Source organism: Mesitornis unicolor, unplaced genomic scaffold, assembly GCF_000695765.1.
Source record: "Mesitornis unicolor isolate BGI_N332 unplaced genomic scaffold, ASM69576v1 scaffold5061, whole genome shotgun sequence".
Lineage (NCBI taxonomy): Eukaryota > Metazoa > Chordata > Aves > Mesitornithiformes > Mesitornithidae > Mesitornis > Mesitornis unicolor.
The window spans coordinates 111,048-117,367 of NW_010163008.1; positions in this window are offsets into that span (position 1 = coordinate 111,048).

A 6,320-nucleotide genomic window follows, 5' to 3' on the forward strand; every position below is an offset into this window, starting at 1 on the left:
TTTTTAATGAACTAGACACTTTCCAGCATGCATTTTGCTAAAATCTGTTAAAACCAAACATGGGCAGGAGGACTTACTGAGTAACCCCCATAAGTAAGCAGGGCCAAAATAATTTCTTTCAAGTGGGATTTGGGAAACCATTCATTGGGAACTGAGCGATTTTCATTGTAATCTGATTTGTTGCTTGCTTACCAGAAAAGGAGAATGACCGATCCTGCATACTGCAGGGTTGTTCCATATGCTAAGGACCTGCAAATGCTTTCTTCAGAGTAAGCAAATCTCAGAAATGCTGTTTGCTATAAATTGAATAGCGAGTATGACACGCGTAGAACTGATGTCTTTGCTCTCTGTACTATGAAACTGAGTTTTGAAGAATATTGCCTGTCTCTCCCTGTATGCCTAAAAATTTAGGAACATGTGTGACTGAAAATCCACCTAATCTGGCATCCTGCCTCCCTATATCGTAAGTGCCAGATATTTTGGGAGGGGTTACTTGTAACCACTGGACATGAGGGATTTTTCCCACCCCTAATATGTTTAGCTAGGGTCTGTAGCATAAGTTGTTTGTGTCTCTGCTAAACATAAAAAAATTCCAAAGCAATTTATAAAAAATGTCTTACTACTGTAAGTTTTAATTACCACCATAGCAGTCTATACCTGGTTTCTCCGAGCAGTGAATTCCTTGGGTTCCCTTCAGCCCATGAGCTCATTCTTCTGAAGCCCCACATCATCCCAGCCCCCCCTTGTCTGTGCCAGTGCTTCCTGGTCTGACCACAAAAACTGCTGATGCCCCATTGCCCAGCTTGTCCGCGTTTACCTCGCTGTCTCTCGCCACCCTTCTCTTTGACTGGATGTCAGTGCAAAGCTGGCTTCCATGGTTACTACTAAAATAGGCAAAGTAGATATTTTTGGTCAGAATCTGCCAGTTCAGCAAGATCAAAATGCTTTTGGGAAATGTTCTGATTACAGTGAAATTCAAGCAGGATGTGGTTCTAGGAAAAATGAAATCAAAAACCCTCTCCAGCTTTCTCCAGCTCACCTGCACCCTCTCAGACCACTGTCCTCCTGGGCTGCCCAGTGCCTCTCTCCACACCAAGGAAACCTGTCACACACAGCCCCGTGGCAGGGCACTTGTGTGTAAATGTTCATTTTTCTTCTTCTTCTTGTTCTAAGCACCGACATATCAAAAACTCCTTTCCCCTCCTGTCAGCTGGAATGCCTTCTCAGCCAGCTTCCTCCAGAGCACCCACTTCTGTTGTCAGACTTCTCTCCAGGTATTGTTTAATTCAGGTATACAGAAAAGCTATTCAACCACAGGATGGCTTTTGCTCAGTAACACATTTCTGTCACTTATCCCTCCTGGTCTGTCCTGTTTGTTTTCCCAAGCGGCATGTCCCAGTTAGGTTGCAGACCCTTCAATGAAAGGACCTGTCCTTTTTTAATGTACTTTGAGACACCCTGAATGACTTCCTGAGCCTGAATGATTTTTTTCTTTTTGTCTCAGTAATAGGACCCATGCAGGTTGGGCAGCTTTTTGCCTCCTTTACAAAGCAGTTGTATCGTTAAACTTCCCTCACAGGCATTAGGATAGTACGAGCTGTGGTTCCAGTTTTACAGCACTGATGCCTCCATGTTCACAAATCTTACGGTTTTCTAAAGCTTCTGAGCCTTTACCGACCCACAGGACTCCATCACCCAAGGAGAACAGCAGACTGAAGGGTGTGTGGACCTCATCGGAGTTCCCAAGCCCAACGCCACTCTCTGCAAGGTGCTTCCCTACCTTAGGGTGCGCTCCTGGTTTCCAGCACCCCCTGAGCACAGCAGCTTCTCTGCCATGGACCTGTTGGTTTAATGGAGGCGGAAAGAAGGCAGCTTCTCCTCTGTGCTCGCCTCTCCCTGCCTGTCTCCTCTGGCCAAGCTTTTCAGCAGCAGTGGCAGAGTATTTCTGCTCTCATTGCATTTGTCCTTCTTTTCTGATTGCAGTGATCAGAGACACTAGAAACATAATTTTCAGTAAGATTTTAGAAACTGGGTATTTTAGTCCGGTGGGTAGCCAAATGGGGGCAAGAAGACAACGTCCCAATGCATGCAGACAGCTTTTTTTTGAACTTAAAACGTAGTATCCCCCTGCGATGCAAAACCCAAATGCTTTTGGTTTTAAACAGGCACATACTTTTGCACCTTTTTAATCTGAATTATCAAGGTGTGCAGTGAAATAACCAGAGGATGAACACATGCTCTGCAGCCACTGTCCATTTTCAAGGTGGCTCCTGGTGGGCCAGACTGGAGGACTGTGAGGAGCAGTGACAAGCCTGGGCTTTGGACAACCTTGCTTTCAACAGCTTGTTCTAAACACAAAAGGGAGCAAGCAGCTTTGATTTTTTTTGAGTTATATGCAATCAAAACATTACAGGATGCTCTACTGATATACCCATGTGTTTTAGAGAGTTGGACCTATGTTTTTGCGGGGTGATGGATGCTTTTGATGGCCCTCCAGCGGGGACCTCCTCCTCCTGGTATCACTCCTCTGAGTTGCTGCCTAAAGAGGTGTTTGCTGCCAGCAGTGCTAAAACTGGGACCAGACCAATTGGTCTCAAGTCTTACCTGACCCAAAACAAATGTACCTCCATTTCTGAAATCTAAAGAGGCAGTGACCTGTGTGTCTGCACCTCTACAGACAGCTGCCTATTGGGGTTTCAGATACACAGGTTGGAGAATTGGAGACACACAATTTAGGAGAAGTTGCAGAAATTTCTTGTGTCCTGATGGAATAAATTCTGATTTGCCAGGAAGGTGCTGCCTGACTTCTCCTACCACAGCCCCCATCGGCAGGATCAGGCATGCATTCCTGTAATCACAGTTTAATGGCTTACAGGTTGTGGGTTGAGTCCTGGTAATTGACTGACTAGAGCTGTTATCTCCTTGCAAATGCAAGGGAAAGCCCCTTTCCCCAAAAGTTAGGTAAAGGAAGTTTTATTTGGCATGCATTAGCCCACACTTGCAAAGCTGAAGGCTGTATGCACAGCCGGTTAGCACAGATCACTTGAAGTATCATCAACAGGATATGTTGGGATTAATGGAGTTGTCTGAACTCTGTGATAGAAACATCTATGGGCAAACTTCCTCAGACCCACATCTGGTTAGATGTCAATTAGAAACCCTTCTACCCTGCTTGGGGTTTGTTATCTTTAGCGATCACCATGAAAGGTGGAACAGCTGGGAGAGCTATTATTCATGCTGATATATAATCATTGCAAAAAAAGGTAGGGTGTTTATACAGATGATATAAAGAACAGATTTGCAAGAGGATCATTAAATTCATGTTTCTCTGAGCTCTTAGGAGCAGGTGTGCACTGAAAGGAGGGGCATGGGTGAGAGCCTCAGGCCCGCTGAGGTTGCTGTTCGTAGGGATATCTTCTAGACTTGTTGCAGTGCCCATCAGAGGAGGGACTGCGGTCAGCAGGAGAGTGGAGGAGAACAGCAGCTTTCTCCTACAGAGGGAAGTAATCTACAAAGGTGTCCTCAGAAGTTCTATTATGTATTTCAGTGGTTTCCAAGAGAAGTATAATCCTTATTCAGGAGCACAGTAGAAGCTTCAGTTGCTTGCAAGGCACCCGGTGCCAGGTTGGTGCTCACCCTGGAGGAGGCCAAAGCTGGAGGACTCTGCCATCAGCAGAGATGTCAGAGCCGAACATCTGAGGGGTGTCAGTGCCTGGGGTCTGGCAGAGGTGCAGCTTGTGATGCCAGCAGTTATCCTGGGTTTGGTGACCAGCCAGTCTTGAGGCAGATGATGACTCTTGTCTGGTCTTTAGCTTGAGAGGGGCGAGAAGCCACTGCGTGCTAATGGAGTTCCTCCTCCGAATGCCCTGGTGCTGGGGAGGGAGAGCTCTCCCATTGCAGGGCTGCTCTTCCCCAAATGTCCTGTCTTAGCTGGGGCCAGAATGAGTGGTTGGCAGCTTCTAGGGACAGAGCAGATCTGCAGAACATCAGCAGAGAGAGGCACAGCCTGGAGAGGTGTTTTTTCCTCCCCTGGCTCTGGTGAGGACTGCAGAGGATTATTTGGGGGTAAAAAAGCTGTCCTTGCTTTCAGCTCCACGTAGGAAAACAGTCACTTTATCAACTGCTTGGCAACATGTGCTTTGGCGAGGCAGAGGAGGCGCACGGGGTTTCCATCATTAATATCAACAACTTTTACAGGGGAGAGAATAAAACCCGAGTCCTGGAAACTCGGATTCCCTTCTGGTGCTGAGGGGAGGGGTACAAGGGAGGTGTTATTAGAAAGCATTTCTTTTATTTAACAGATGTTAAATAGCACTATACCACTATATCAATCTGTCAATTACACTAATAGGAAACAGTATATAGAAAAGTTCAGAGATGTGAATTGTACAGGGAAACAACCACTCCCGTTCTGCAGGGTCCCAGGTTTGGGGCCAGGGGCTGGGCACGGTCCCAGCAGACACAGCACAAGGAAGGGAGCAGCTGCACATATGCCAGGCACATGTTGGGGAAAAGGGGGAGGAATAGTTGTGGGCCATCACAAAAAAACTTGTTACAGCTGGACAGGTTCTCTCCTGCCCTGGTTGTTGTGCTTGAAACTGGATTAAAAAAAAAACCTTAAAGCAGAGACCATACGTGTCTTTGGGGTTTTTACAGTGTATATGTATCTTGCTATAGGTTTCTGTGGTGTTACTCAGCATTTTCAGAACATAGGTGGATTAAAGTCTGGAGGGGAAAAATGAACATCTGATGGATGCTTAAGGGTTGAAAAGCAACCATGGCTCTGTGGTAGCGTGCATCCCAAGTCCGACCCACTGCTATAACAGGAGACCGGTGGTGTTTCCTCTCGGATACTGTACTGCCTCCAAAAACTTGCCCTGGTGATCCCCAGCCACTGCAGCCAGCCGAGGTTGGTGGGGTTTTATTAACAGAGCTGTGTGGAGCCCAAGGTTAAGTGATGGGAATTTCAAAACAAAACAAAACAATAAATTAATAAAATGAACGTGTCACCAGCTGATCCTCTTCTGACCACCATCTGTCCCTGATCATGTGATGTCTCCCAGCTGGCCACCCAAGAGACGAACCATGCAAGATCATCAGCACAACATATGCTGCTATTTACACATTTTTAAAGGTAATAGTTGCTAGGCTGTCATATTAGTAGTTAAAAGTAGTTATCTGGAAGCCAGGGGATTTTTTTCTTTATTTTTTTTTTTTTTGAGGAAGCAGTGACTCAGCAGGGATATTTCTGACACAGACATGTTCAGGGTTGGATCAGTGGAAGTTCCTATGAACAGTATATGTGATTTCCCCCTCCTTGTTCAGCAGTATGCTGTTGTGGCTTTTGCCATAAGCAATAGAATAAATAAAATAGAAAGAAGGCAGCAATACTACAAATTTTACTAGCGTACCTTTTAGGAACATTATGTGCTTTCTTTGCCATTTCCAGGATGCAAACCAAGCTGTGCATTTTTAAACTATTGTTAAGATCAAGGATGTGGTTATGAGAAGACTTACAATTTATAGGATACTTAAGCATTAAGGATTGAGGCACAGAACATTTCCTGGGGATTAACGACTGACTGGGTGAGCCTCAGGCCATTAACCCCTGCCTGTCATTAATCTTCAGGAAATGCCCTGCAGCGAGGTCGTTATTGCTGTTATATGCTGAAACAGAAAATAATAATAAGAAAGGTCCGTGGTTTATTTATTTATGATTTACATAACACGGTTATAGTGGGACTGTAGGAAATTAACGTCTTTCCCTTCAGCTGGCCATACTGCTCGAATTAATGCAGTTCATGCATCTCCCCGTTTTGTGAAACGTTATTGTCAGATTGCAGGAGCGTAAGCGGGGGCAGAATTTGGCCCACTGCTTGTGTTGCACAATATTTAATACGATGAATAAGCGGTGCTCCTCTGGTATAACTGCTGGCAGGATTTAGCCCTATCTAGAAACCAGCTCAAAATGCTTGTTTTACAGCAAAGCAATTTATTCGCAGTTCTAAGCATCTCGCAGCCTTTTTTTAACTCGTTGAATAATCCTTTTAGGTTCCCCATAAAGCAGGTGAAACGCTTCTACTGCAGTCCTAAGGCAGAACACAGGCTGCATAAATAGCATCTAAATTACTAGGAATACAAAATACACATACAGTAATACATACCTACAAAGGCAAATTCATCCTGACAGGACTGCAGTGTGTGCTTATCAGCAGCAAAACATCTCGGGGAAAAAAAAAGTGGCTTTATATTGAAATTGTATATACATTTCTCTCTATATTTAAACACTTAAATACTATTTTGTGCATGTACTTAAACCC